Source organism: Lissotriton vulgaris, chromosome 8 (assembly GCF_964263255.1).
Source record: "Lissotriton vulgaris chromosome 8, aLisVul1.2, whole genome shotgun sequence".
NCBI lineage: Eukaryota > Metazoa > Chordata > Amphibia > Caudata > Salamandridae > Lissotriton > Lissotriton vulgaris.
Window position 1 is genome coordinate 172,745,049 of NC_141696.1, and position 15,621 is coordinate 172,760,669.

Consider the following 15,621-nt stretch of genomic DNA (forward strand, 5'->3'; position numbering starts at 1 on the left):
CGGCACTCACAAGGGTGGTGGCCGACTGGGGTCAGCAGACCACCATGTCTGTGAGTGCTTCTTAAATAAAGCATCTTTTTTTCTGAATTGCAGCCCATTTTCCTTAAAGGAAAATTAGATGCATTTAAAAAATAAAGATTAAATGTTTCAGTTTCATTTTCTAAGCCTAGGGAGTGGTCCATGGGACCACTGACTGCTTTTACAAAACGTTTTCGCTACCATTCACAAAGGGGAAGGGGTCCCCTAGGCACCCCTTCCCATTTGCGACTGGCTTACCACCTACTTGAAGTATGCAGTAAACTGCAATTGTTTTGTAACTACATTCTGGTCTCAAAGCAATCGTACATCCCATTGCGACTCGCTACTAGGAAGGGACGCCCATGTCATGCACCTTCCTAATAGTGGCTTGCAAACCCTATTTTTCGAGTTGGCAATAGATTACCGACTCGCACAATTGGGTTGACACATGGCAAAAGCCGTCTTAGCAGTCACAAATCGACCGAATGCCCATTTGCGACTGCTGAAAACAGACATACATGTGCCCCTATAATCCATAACTCGCACAACAGCCATGCAAACCGTAACTCGAACAAGTGCAACGCCCACGACCTAACTCGTAATGAAATAGCTGCACTGCTACCATTTTTTATTTATCTTTCTACAGATTTCCTTTGCCAACCTGTCAGAGATAAGTATGAATGTAGTATCATTCACTGGTTTAATTATGAGTTGTTCTTTAGTTACATTTTGCTTTTATGTGTTGGTATTTATTGGTATGACTGTTGTGAGGTCATAAGCATTGCATTTGGGATGCTAGTATGTTAAGATGCCAGACTTCCTAGGCAAACTTTCCAGTAAAATTACATCCTCCAGCATGTGCCGTTCATATCAGAATATTTAGTACAAAAAATGTCACATCACACTCTCTACCCCCAGAGCTTAGTGTTAATTACAGTGTCAATCTTTCCACCCCTGCCTAACTGTGACATTATCACCTCCAATGTCTGGTGTTGAGAAGCCGATCCTTCTAGCAATGCCTCCCTGTGTTAAATTTTTGGCTTTCTTTAACACAGGGCCTGATTTACAATTTGTTAGATAGATTACTACGTCACAAATGTGCCGGATAGCGCTTCTGCCCGTTTGCAAGTGTTATAGGATATTTTGCACTTGTAAAAAGGAAGGCAGGACACCCACCACATTGGTGAGGGAGTCAACTCATCTAACTCAGGACCACTATCTCCTTTGAAGTATGATGTTGAACTTCAAAGACAATTCTTTTTGGAGCACTCTCTTCTCCAGCATATCATGTTATTAAGGTCAGACTATCTAGTGAGGCAGTTCTGTAACACTAACTCCTTCAGAGACTGGAGGTAAGATGTCAGCTTTTCAGGCTGACCTCCCTATAACACAATCTCCTTCAGAGTATGATGTTAAGATGTCAGATTTTCAAGGAAAATCTCCATGTAACACAGCTCCCGCCCGTAGAGAGCGATATTTATATGTCGAATATTCTACGTGAACCCTCTGGTGACACAGTTGTCTCCATGGTTTCGTATTAGGATGTTTCACTTTTTAATTAAGACTTTCTGTGACACCCTCCTCTCCACAGTGTGGAGTCGAATGTCACATGTCTTAGCCAAGCCTTTATGCAACATTCGAACATTGGAATGTTGGGAGCTCCATTGAAAACAATGGAGTGCTCTGGGCTTATAATGGCTGGTATGAGCCTGGAGCTCCAACATTCCAATGTTTCTTTGTTCACAGCTCTGGATGTGAACAAAGGCTTCAGGGAGCCTGAGGGGATTCCATTCCCCTCACGCTCCCAAAAGGCTTTGTTTTTTTATAGAACATTCTGTCCTCTAGTGACAGAATGTTCTAATAGCCTTATAGCCCTTCGTAGATGGGCTATACCTCTATTAAAGTCCCTCTCCCTTGTTAAAGGCCCTCGCCTTCCGCTCGGGGCCTTTAACGCTGGAGAGGGCTTTTAATAGCCGGTATAGCCCTCTACGGCGGGCTATGCTGCTATATTAACGCCTCTAGAGTGTAGTGTTAAGAGACTAGCTTAGCAGTCAAGCCTTTCTTTAATGATCGATATGATGCCTTGTCATCACTTCTAGCACTCAATAAAGTTTGTTTAAAAAAAAAGCCTTTCTTTATTGATATCCTCTATAATGTGTGGTGAAAGAATGCTAGACGTCTTCACTATTGGTCTGTAACCCTATCTCTACCACAGCATGATGCTAACTTGTCAGTCTTCTTGTATGTAGCACAATTTCCGTGGAAATGTGGTGTTAAGGCTCCAGTAACCTGATCTCTGCTAGAAGTAATGTTGAGACGTCAAACTTATTGCCCAAGCCATCCTATGACACCACCAGTACTAGAACACGGAGCTTTTTACAAGAAATAGCCACCTGTAAAACTATCACATCCAGAATGTGCTGTTAAGATGCTCAGATTTCCATTCAAGGTTTTTATGACACGATAACCTTTTCATCACATAGCCTCTGACGGTTACTACAAGACAATATCTTCCAGTGTGGGATGGTTTCAGATATCAGGTCAAAATGGCAAGCATTTGTATAATGCTCTTATCTTCAGAGCTCAGTTGTATGATTTCTGGTGTTCTAGACACGTTTTCCTGTAACACCGGGTCTTCCACTAAGTGGAATTAACACATCAGGCATTCTAGCCAAACCTTCCAGTGATACATTCTGCTCTAGAGCATGAGGCAGAATGTTGATTACAGTGGCCAAGAGTTACTGTAACAAAATCCACTCCAGAGTGTGGTGTTAATATAGCCTTAGAGCCCGTTGTAGCTGGCTTTACGGGCCATTAAAGGCCCGCTCCAGCATTGATGGCCCGATCTGAAGGCGATGACCTTTAACAAGGGAGCAGGCCTTTAATGGATGGTAGAGCCTGCTACGGGGGTCTCTAAGATAACTAGAACATTCTGCCCCTAGAGGGCAGAATGTTCTAATATGTAAAACAAAGGCCTCATTGAGCCCGAGGGGGTTGAAAAGCATTGGAATGTTGATGCTCCGGGATTCTACTGGCCTTAGTTTTCATTGGAGTGCTCAACATTCCAATGTTCTAATAATTCAGAACTTTCTGGCAAAAAACATTCCTGTAACTCCATCAACTCCAGAGAATGGATTAAGTTGGCAGCTTTGCAACCAGCCCTTTCTTTAACTTCATCTCCTCTACACTGCCCTGTCAACAAGTCAGGCTCTCTAGCAAAGACCATTAGTTATACCATCTGCTTTACACTGTGGTGACAAGGTAATGGGTTTTCTATTCAAGACCTTCTTGTGATACTACTCCCCACAGAGTACAATGTTACAATGTCAATCTTTCTAAAATAATTTTTTTTTAAAGCAAAAAAACTGTAAATCTATCTCCTACAGTATGTGGTGCTAAGATTACAAACAACACATTTTAGTAAACACTTTCTGTAACCTTATATCAGCCAGAGCATGGTGTAAAATGTCATACCTATCAGTAAATCCATCCCATAATAACATCTATACAAGAATATCGTATTAAAATGTACAATTATTGCAAACGGTGCGTGCCAATAAAGTCCCGGAACACTATGCCGTGTAAAGTGTGGTGGTAAGATGCTCCATTTTTTAAGCTAATGCTAATATTCCTTGTATTTGAAGTTAATCCAGAATGTGGTGTCACAATGCCAGACTTTGCATCCAAGGTTTCCGGGAGCAGTATCACCTCTAGAGTGTGGTGTGATGATGTAAGACTTTCTGGCCAAGGGTTCCTGGTACGCCATCTGCTCCAGACAGTGGTGTTAAGTAAAACCTTCTAGCCAAACACTGATGCAATACTGTTTCCTTCAGAGTGTGGTGTTTAAGTGTTGACTTTATAGCCATGCCTTCACGTTATTCTTTCTCCTCAAGAGTGTGGTGTTAAGAAGTCCATCTTCAGAGCCAGGACTACTGTTATTTCCTCCAGAATGCATGTTGATCTGGCAACCACTCTCACTTACGTAAGCATCTCTGGAGTTGTAATTGACTACAAAGCCCAAACATCAGTCACCCTAAAACCTCTTAGACCCTGATTTAGATCTTGGCGGAGTGGAAGGCTGTGTCACAAACATGACGGATATCCTGTCTGCCATATTACGATCCCATTATATCGTATGGAAATCGTAATATGGCGGATGGGATATCCATGACGTTTGTGACAGAGGGTTCCATCCGCCATGATCTAAATAAGGCCCTTAGTTTTTTTCTTACAAAAGGCATTGTGAGTCAAGGATTTGTTGATCAAGAACAAGCAACATTTTGAGGGTTGCCAGCACAGGTTATGTTATATTACTTCTTGATCCTAACGTTATTGTCAATAAAAGTACCTCTCCCCCTGCATTTGGGTTTATTTCAACAAGGTGTAGGAATAGAATGAATCATACAATCATCAGTAGTAGAGTCACCACTGGTCCCTGGCATATTCATAAAGGAAAAAGTAACTTAGGTCACAACTATTTCATATTTATTTCGCAGCAAGAAGTTGTAATTGGATTTATTTAGCGCTGACTACCGCTGGTGAGGCGTTGAAACACTTTACGGCGAGAAGCAAGTTACTCAGGAACCCAAGGCTAGTGATTAATCTGGTGGCTATTTTGGTTATGCGATGAGTCTTGTGCTGTCCCAAAAAATTGAATGCATTTAATCCAGTTACTTTGTGGTAGATTACATAATACCAGTTATGTGTGGAGCTTTGTGGATTCAGGTGAAGGGTGTGAATTGTACAAAGTCTTCCTATGCCTTTTTTTTTTTTAAATAGCTTCAGCAGGTTAAATTGCGAGGATGATTCACACATGATACTTAATTAGTTGGGTCTGGCAGAGCAGGGGACTAATACATTTGCTGCCGGCATCTGTGCTGGGCCACATGGTCACAAATTCAAATCCTAGGGGATTTATTCAGCCTCTCATTCTCCTATGGACAAGCATGATAACAATAAACATCCCTTACTTAGTGCTAAGTTACCCACTGATGGAGACCCCCGCCCCCTCAGTGGTGAGCATTCTAGAAGCATGTGTATCCTACCTGCAGAGATGGTGCTGCGGCAAGTCAAAACTGTCCTCCTCCTGGGTCCCAGAACCACAGAGCAGTTTTATCCGGAGTGCTAATAAAGCAAGAATTGTTCTGTTGTGGTACCTTTTCTTTAGAGGGCAGTGTAACAATAAGAAGCTGGCTAATAGACTTATTTAAAAATATCCAGAGTAATCTATATGAACAGGCAATTGGCTCACTTTTCTACCCATTCATCAATATCATTGTTCAATGATTTCATTAAAAAAATCAATTAAGGTCACAAATCTTAACAGGTCAAGCTTTTGAGGGAAAAATATCGATCAAAGATTAACCTTCATTGATCATTTCTTGTTGTGAGATTGAAAACAATATTCTTTGCTCTGTAAAAATCTAAAAAGTCTCGCTCCAAGGAATGAAAGCACTGCTGCTGTAAAGTCCCCAACTCAAAACTCAGAGTAATAAACTGTAAATGAGAAACATACTATCTTTCAAAAAACTTGATTCCAAAGTGGCCATGATGGAACGGGATGTTATATGGAGTTATGTAGCCCTTAGAGCCATTGTCGAGTTTTGCTACGTTAGCATGAGTTTTGCTTGCCTTATGCTGCTGATTTTGCGCATGACACTGCTATAGTTTGTTTTCGAGAAACTTTGCCTCTACCCTTTATATGATATCAGATTGCTTTTTCACGTTCACTGCTTTGCCTTGAGTTCTGTCTCAACATTATGTGCAAGGTCGATCAACAATGTCTCTTGTGATTCTGTTCTGGTCAGTCCCTATTACCTAGACCTAACATGTTACACACAGCTGCAATGCAAAAGACTGGTGCTTTGATATTTCGTTGTTGCATGTTTTTGAAACACACTTGAAGAAAGCCGTTCCATGGAGCTGAGCTTTGCTGTTCCTATCATGTAAACCTTTGCGTTTAGGCTTTCAGGTAGGGCGTCTGCTAACAAAGCCTAGAGATCTTCTGGTGTATAAAATAACTTCTTGCTACCAAGGTTAGGGAAATTAGGCCTGGTTATTTTGCCTTTTTCACAGTCTTTAGAAAATGACGACTCCTTTTGTATTCTATGGTATTGTAACGATGCTTATGATGCTTGCATTTTGCTGCTGGTCGTGGTTTGCATACTGTTTTATGAATCATTATAGTCAAAATAAACATTTTGAACTCATTAGGAAAATATTGCCATTTTTACCTGAGAGTACAAGGAAAACAGTGGTGACTTCTTTAGTACTCTCGTCCCTCGACTATTGTAATGGACTCTTTGTAAATGCGCAGGCAAATGTGGTGGCCAAACTGCAGCTCATTCAAAATGCTGCGGCAAGGCTGCTAGCAGGCATCCCCAGATTCCAGTCGACCAAACAGGCAATAAGAAACTTTCAACAACAACCATCACCACCCCCTTTTGTACCAATATTGCACCATATTACATGGTTACCCACAATGTATCCTCTATAGCATGGGTACTCACAAACATTTGCCCAGGGGCCCCAAAGTACAATCTGTGGTGTGACCGAGGGCCGCACTGATGCCAGCAGGGTGGCCATAGGGGTTCTGGGTGGGTCACAGATTGATTAACGAGGTCTAGAAGAATGTTAAATAAACTGGCAAGCATTTCCTTTGAGGTTAATAAATGCTTGCCTGTTTATTTAAACAAAAAAACTGGATATTAGTGCTCAACAACTAAACAGCAGATTGCACTGCTGTTCTGAAGGGTGGCCGCATGTAAAGGTCAAGAGGGCTGCAAGCGGCCCCAGGCCGTACTTTGAGTATCACTGCTCTATAGCTTTGCATTCTGGTGAGTGACTGTGATACCCAGGGCCGGACTGGGAACGAAAACCGGCCCTGGTAAAGTGCTCGGCCGGCCCTCCCGGGGGTTGCGAATGCTGCCAAGCTGTTTGCCAGGGGCGCTTTCGGCCGATTATGTTACAGGGGCTGTTATTGCAGCTATGCGGCAAAAAAGGCCCTGTAACAAAAACGGCCCCCACCCCGGCGGCCCACCGGGGAAACGCTGGATGCCCGCTACGGCCAGTCCGGCCCTGGTGATACCTATATATGTGGTAAGATCTGCCACCCAAGGATGAAGCCTTCTTGTTAAAGTTCCTCCTCTATAGTTTGATGTTACGGTGTTAGACTTTCTTGGCGTTATACCTTCTCGTAAAACTCTCCCTCTAGAGTCTGTAGTAAAAATGCCAGAGTTTTGAGCAAAGCCTTCTTGTAACATATTTTCCCCCATGTTCGGTTTGAGATGTCATACTTCTTGGAAAAAAACGTTTCTACGACTCTCCTTTTGAGTGTAGTCTTAATATATCATTCATTCAGATAAAGATTATAACACAATCCTCCCAACAGCAGGATGGTAAAATGATTGACTTTCTAGTCAGGCCTTCCTGCAAGAGTATGTACTTCACGGTCTGGTATTAAGATGTTGGAATATCTAGCATAGCTTTCCTGCAGCTATTTCCGAATAAGCCTCCAATTGTGGTAGTATTTGGACACACGACTCTAAAACCTATGGTGCACAGTGCCGCGCAAACAATTGCATTCTTTCTCTGCTGTGAAGAAATGTAAAATACCATGTCTCAAAAGACTTATGCTTGATCTATGTCTATGGTTTTTCAGTGATGGTCCTTCTTCTTTCACCTTCTTGGAGAAGTGTGGCTCACTAGTTAGAGGAGGCATACCCTGATGCAGAGGTCAGACCGGGACCAGGGTTCAATTCCCGACGCGGCAGGGTCTTGAGCCCAATTGTCCACGGACTCGATAATTCTCGCTTCGGTGCCCACTCTAATCACGGGTTCACACTCTGCAACTCTGGGCATTAGCTTGCTTAATCTCCACAACGCCCCCCCTGCGGCGGGATGCCTGGCTTTCACCTTGGGGATGCCCAGTACGGGTTATCTCACAGAGAAAAGCCAGGACGGGTTCCCAAGGCAAGCGCCGAGATGCCCTAGGGTAAGTCGAGCGCTATATAAGAACACACATACATACCTTCTTAAAGGCAAAAGGAGGCCTTTAACACCATCAGTGCTCATGACGAGCTGAGCTCGTCATGACCCGCGCAGGGCTCACACGCGGGGATAATTCCTCTGCTGTGCTGAGCGTTCCAGGCAAACGGGCGTGGTCATGGCGAGCTCAGCTCGTCATGAGCACAACGCCACCGTGCAGCCCGACGAGCACCGTGGTACTGCGCACCCCTCCCTCAAGCACCGCAGGGGAATTAGCCCCGTGGCGAAGGGGTTAAAAATCCCTTCATTCCTAGAACGATGAGAAAAGTTTGAGCAGAGGTGAGATCTACTTATAATTGCTTGTTTCTTTTACTCATGTTTGCTGCTCATGAAAAACCACCTAGTGCTTTTTATATAAGGGATAAAATACTCCCTGCTGTAAACTATCAGGGTATTGCAACTCAACAGAGGAGATCCGTGACCATGGAGGGGAACTAGGATGAAGTCTGAGTTCCTTTATAAGCTGATGCATTACTGAGGTGACTTGCAATATCCTTTCTGAGTATGGCAGAGGATATCTTATTCCTCATAATACGTCTCTCGATCATCTTTCCCACAAGCCACTTAAATACACTGTGTTTTGCTCTTTCATGTTTATTGCAGAGATTAAGAAGAAAAGCAGAATCTGTACTGTGAAATTAAACACACTTAAAAGCAGTTTTGCAAAGAGATGTTATAATCAGTTTAATTTAAATCAGACTAAAAAAGTGATGTGGGTCAGATTGCGAATAAAGATGCAGAGATTTGTTCTTTCTGGTAATGATGAGAACTTGGAACAAAGAAACATGTTCTCATAAATATCTCCTTTCTACTGATCACATCAAGAGCTAGTTCTCAATGTGCTTGTTTAAACTGCAGCTGTAATGATGCTCCATGACTTGCCTTTCATCTTGGCTGCTGGCTCTTGCAGAAGGCATTTTGACATCAGAACTGAACAGTAATAATTTACTACAGTTGAGCAGCTGAGCTCTTTGTTTATTACAGGTGACTAGAGATTTCCTAACTTCACTGTAATAAGGAAATTAAAGACGGCCTTTTATACACTGATTGCAGGCTTTCTCATAACATATACAACTTTTACCAGCGTATGATCATAAATTCTCTCTCAGCTCCTGGATTATATTAAATTATTAATCGCCTGGAAGCTGATAAAATAATTCATCAATGTTAGAGTCCACTGTAAGAGGAAAATGTCATGAGTTGAGTCAGTGGCATAGCATGGGTGGGGTCATAGGGGAGGTTGCCCCGGGAGCAATATTCTTAGGGATGCAAAATGTAAAAGAAAAAATATTGGCACTACATATTTTTTTCTTTAAAAATTTTGCGCCAGGAAATGTGTAATAGAGCGGCCGACACGCCTGAGATTTCCAAAATAGACGCTATGGTGTGCCCCGTGGATGACTTCAGCAGCATACCAGTCAGCCGTGATGACGTCAGCCACAGGGTGCCTCGGCAGGAGAAAGGGGAAGCGCTGGAGAAGGGGAGAGAGAGACCAACAGGACGGAGGGCCACAGGAGAGGAGGACACCTGGGTTGGTGATATCCAAAGCGAGGTGGTGTCTTTACTGGCAAAAACCAGAACAGAGGAAGAGATGAGCAACACAGCTGATAACCGTGTTATGGCCAATGTCACCGGCGGTCCTGGGACATAGGAGGACGCTGAGGACCCTGACGCCGTAGCCCAAGAGGGTTGCGGCCAAAGGCAAGTCTCTGGAATGACAGGGGGCATCTTGGGATGGTGGGCAGGGCTACGCTCACGGTATGGCCATATGTGAATCCCCGTACCAAGACTCTTGACTAAAGTTGGGTGAAGAGGTCAAGAGAAACTTGGGTGTCATTTTTGATGGTAAACTATCCTTCATATATCATGCCAACACCGTGGTTTCCTCGTCCTTTCATGTGCTAAATATGATAAAGAAACTGTTACCTTTCATCCCAGTCAGCACCGGGAGAACTTTAATCTGTGCTCTGTTCATGTCTAAGGTTGACTACTGAAATAGCCTATTAATCAATGTCCAAGAAAGGGTTCTGGGTAGGCTGCAGATGGTACAGAACACAGCCGCTAGGATGCTGACAGGCACCCCGAAGTTTAAACCCATCTCCAATGTGGTGTGACAGCTCCACTGGCTGCCCGTAAGAAGCAGAACGAAGTTTAAGGCTCTCTGCATTGCCTATAAGGCGATTCACAACACAGGACCAGCATGCTTGAAGAAAGCTTTCCTGGCTTATGCACCCAATAGATCTCTTCGCTCAATAGATGCCAACCTTCTGATCGTCCCCAGAACTAAGAAAGTGAACTGGCGTGACAGAAGGTTCATAGTGGCTACATCTAAACTGTGGAACTCTCTCTCCCTGCAGAATAAGGCTAGTCCTGCACTGCTATCATTCAGAAAACAAATAAAAACGTGGCTCTTCAAGCAATAGGCTTTCTCCAGCTTTCGGCTTATCCTTTCAGTTCATAGCACCGAGACACCAACGGGTATTTGCGCACTTTATAAATTGTTAAAATAAATAAAGTGCCTCCATATCGACGTTTATGGGGGCGGGACGGATACGGACACTCACACGAATTTCACAAAGTGATAACAGTCCGAGGGTTAGGTGGCGCAATACTTTCCTTGCCCTGGGTGCTGGCAACTCACGCTAGGCCGCTGAGTTGGGTGATGAGTCAGCAAGCATTTCCTTCTCCTAGCATTCCATTTGAGCTGAGGCTGGGATTCAGCACAAATCAATAATTTAAGCAGATCCTCTTCGTGACCAGGCTTGAGTTAGGCGGTACACAACACGTTCTCATGCACCGTTAACCCCTTCCATGCTCATGACGGAACGGTTCTGTCATGAGCATCGGTCGAGCTGTGCTTATGACGGAACCGTTCCGTCATGACCACGCCCGGTTCTATCAGAGCTCAGCACCGGGGGGAATCGCCGCCACACAGAAGGGGTTAAAATATTGTCTTGTGCATTAACATTGAGAAAGAAAATGGAAGCAGGCAGGCATGGGCCTTCAATCTCTTTGTAAAAAATGCTTGAAGCTCTCCTCATTGTAGAACAAAAGCTCATTCTGGTTGATTAATCACTCAGTGTTCATTTGGTTGGATGCCAAGGGAGTCTATCCTGGTAAGCGCAGCCTGGGGCCGTTGATGCTTTTTTGATGGTGAGTTTGGACAGCGACCATGCCCGCAGGCCTCAAAGCACTTTGACCAAAAAAAAAGGAATTCGAGCAACGTGTGGCACTTAGTGTGCTGATCAAAAGCTTCCTGCAAAAGGACAATGTAACAAGACAAACTCTATTGTTCTCAATCATCGAAGCGGCTCATCTGAGCGCGACCTCCATGTGACCTCCCTGGAATGTCCAGATTAGATCTCGCGCTCACTCAGAGGACCCACACTTCTGTCTGGAACTGTCTGAGGATCACTTAGAGGGTTTTGGAAACAAGTCATGACTCAGTATCAAGATTAACACCCGGGAGAACAAAAGTAACCAGGGTGTGTTGTCTGAGAAACAAAGCACCGCTGAATTTCAGCTAAATGTGCTCACACACACTATCCCTGGGCACCGGCTTCTTTGTCTTAGAGAAAGTTGGAAATCTTAGTCTGTGCAGTAAACCGACATCTCTCTTTCCTAGGCTCCTTTAGTTTCATCTCACTTTGGAGGCAATTAGCCTGTTTGTTCTTGGCAAGATTTCCAGCATTCAGTGCAGATGTGTACGTGTTTGACATTCACAAGCACTGCAAGGCCTTCCTGACACTCAAACTGCTGATCCTACACCACCACACTGACTTATGACATCAGAGAGGCAAACTGCTGATCCCACACCACAACACTGCCTTATAGCATCACACAAACTACTGATCCCACACCACAACATTGCCTTATGACATCAGAAAGACAAACTACTGATCCTACATCACAACACTGCTTTATGACATCAGAAAGACAAACTACTAAACCTGCACCACAACACTGCTTTATGACATCAGAAAGACAAACTAAAGATCCTACAACACAACACTGCTTTATGACATCGGAAAGACAAACTACCGATCCTTCACCACAACACTGCTTTATGACCTCAGAAAGACAAACTGGTGATCGTACAATACAACATTGCTTTATGACATAAGAAAGACAAACTACCGATCCTACAACACAACACTGCTTTATGACATCAGAAAGACAAACTACTGAACCTGCACCACAACACTGCTTTATGACATCAGAAAGACAAACTACCGATCCTACAACCCAACACTGCTTTATGACATCAGAAAGACAAACTACTAAACCTGCACCACAACACTGCTTTATGACATCAGAAAGACAAACTAAAGATCCTACAACACAACACTGCTTTATGACATCGGAAAGACAAACTACCGATCCTTCACCACAACACTGCTTTATGACCTCAGAAAGACAAACTGGTGATCGTACAATACAACATTGCTTTATGACATAAGAAAGACAAACTACTGGTCCTACACCACACCACTGCTTCATGACATCAGAAAGACAAACTACTTATCCTACACCAAAACACTGCTTTATGACATCAGAAAGACAAACTGGTGATCCTACAATACAACACTGCTTTATGACATCAGAAAGACAAATGACTGATCCTACACCACAACACTGCTTTATGACATCAGAAAGAAAAATGACTGATCCTACAGCAAAACACTGCGCTATGACATAAGAAAGGCAAACGACTGGTCCTACAGCAAAACACTGCTTCATGACATCAGAAAGACAAACTGGTGATCCTACACCAAAACACTGCTTTATGACATCAGAAAAACAAACTGGTGATCCTACAATACAACACTGCTTTATGACATCAGAAAGACAAACTACTGATCCTACACCACAACACTGCTTTATGACATCAGAAAGACAAACTGGTGATCCTACACCAAAACACTGCTTTATGACATCAGAAAAACAAACTGGTGATCCTACAATACAACACTGCTTTATGACATCAGAAAGACAAACTACTGATCCTACACCAAAACACTGCTTTATGACATAGGAAAGACAAACTACTGGTCCTACAGCACAACACTGCTTTATGACACCAGAAAGACAGACTGGTGATCCTACAACACAACACAACACTACTTTATGACTTCAGAAAGACAAACTGGTGATCCTACAATACAACACTGCTTTATGACATCAGAAAGACAAACTGGTGATCCTACAACACAACACTACTTTATGACATCAGAAAGACAAATGACTGATCCTACAATACAACACTGCTTTATGACATCAGAAAGACAAACTACTGATCCTACACCAAAACACTGCTTTATGACATCAGAAAGACAAACTGGTGATCCTACAATACAACACTGCTTTATGACATCAGAAAGACAAAACTGGAGATCCTACAACACAACACTACTTTATGACATCAGAAAGACAAACTACTGATCCTACACCAAAACACTGCTTTATGACATCAGAAAGACAAACTGGTGATCCTACAATATAACACTGCTTTATGACATCAGAAAGAAAAACTGGTGGTCCTACACTATAGCACTGCTTTATGACATCAGAAAGACAAACTACTGATCCTACACCAAAACACTGCTTTATGACATCAGAAAGACAAACTGGTGATCCTACAATACAACACTGCTTTATGACATCAGAAAGACAAACTGCTGATCCTACATAATAACACTGCCTTCTAACATCACACACACTGTTGATCCTATGGAACACTGCCTTATGACAGCAGAAAGACAAACTGCTGATCTTACAGCACAACACTGCCTTACCACATCACACAAACAGATGATCCTACATCACAACCCTACCTTACCACATCACACAAACTGCTGATCCTACATCACAACAGTGCCTAATGACATCAGACAGCATGGGAACAATCAGAAAATGCTGGAAACTTATAATTAGTGTTGGACTATGAGCGAGGTGGTGATGAAGCGAAATGGCAAGTCTCCATTGACAGCAAAAAGAATTGCACCAGCCTTTCATTTATTTATTTACCATGTTTCTGTTGAACACATACCTAAAAAGATAGATAAAAAAAAAAAATTGAAAGTATCATCATATACCGCAGATGGGAATGGAAAAGGCCTGGCGGATGCTGAGGGTAATGCAGACTATTTTCTTAAGAATACGTTTTTATTAATTATGTTGTCGGTGTGACATGGAGAGGGTCTCCGTAGACGGCATTACCAGTCAAGACAAGGAATAGCAGGGGCATGAGCAGTTTGTTTTAGCTGGTTTGCAGATAGATGGTTCCAGATTGTTTAAGTGTATAGAAAATAGACAAACTTTATTCAGGTGAGGGATAGAGAGAGCTTGGTGTCCATGGTGAAGCAGAGTGGTTTTACCACTGGAGTAATTGAAGGGCAAAAAACTCATTTATTGAGTTCTGAAGCACCCTGTCTGCTTTGTTCTTGAGTCTGGCTGTGATGAGAAGGAATGTATTCATTTTATTATGGAGGTCAAAAGGTAAGATGTCAGACATCTCGTTTTTTTAATTTTAAGAGGTGCGTTTGAGTGACAAATATGTCATAAATAGACGACATCTTTATATACACGTGTGTGTATTCTACATCCAGATGGATTGAAGCTTTTTTCACAAGATTATTGGTTTCAGATACAGATTAACCCCTTCACTACGGCGGCTATTCCGCTGCAGTGCTAAGGGGGCGGGGCGGAAATGCGGCGGGCGCATGCTGGTGACGGAACCGCTCCGTCACCAGCGTCGGTTGTGCTCTGCTTATTCCGGAGCGGTTCCGTTATGGCCCCGCCCGCTCAATAGAACGCTCAGCGCAGGTGCGGAATTCGCGCTGCGCAGGAGCGTCGGGCGGGCCATGACGGAACCGCTCCGTCATCAGCACAGCACCACCGCGGCTGATGACGGTGCGGTTCCGTCATCAGCAGGGGAGGGGTTAAAAAATGTCAGAGAAATAATGGTCCTTTGTGAGACCCTTCATGCCACTGGGGACCTCTTGGAGATGCACTTTCCAATGTTGACTATCTGGTCTCAGTGGGAGGTGAAACATGAGGACCGGCTCAGAGTGTGTTTTCAAAAGCCTTTTCTATGGTCCAGGTGTGAAGCAGCTTATGGTAACTGAAAGTCTGAAAATCTGCCGACAGGTCAACTAATATGTCTTATCCAGGATGCAAAGAAAAGTTTTCGAGGACTTTCGAGTTCTATCTGAGTACTGATGTCAGATCTGACAGCCATCTGACCATCCACCAGTAGATGATTCTCGGTATTGTAAGCCATCAGATGGTAAGGAACGCGTAGCTGACTAGCTTTCCCCAGCCAAGGTAATTGTACAGTATTTTTGTTGTACTCCTGTAGCCCTAATTGGGTCATTTGAGCAGAATTTAGGAGTCCCTGGAAGCCTCCTTGATTGAGGATGCTTTGTTCATTGCCACAGTGTTTGGAGGCATGTAATAATGTTTTGATTATGTTCCTCAGCATCCCATCAAAGTATACATTTGTTGGTTTGAGTTGTTTTATTATTCTGGAGAACATCTGGAAGGAAATTCAGAAAA

General features: G+C 43.3%; 1 protein-coding gene across 1 annotated transcript in view; it reads right to left on the reverse strand.

Annotated features, from left to right (window-relative positions):
- The window catches only part of TENM4 (teneurin transmembrane protein 4), a 1,632,468-nt gene that overhangs the window by 711,210 nt on the left and 905,637 nt on the right, over positions 1 to 15,621 (reverse strand). The gene's annotated exons all lie outside the window — the stretch shown is intronic.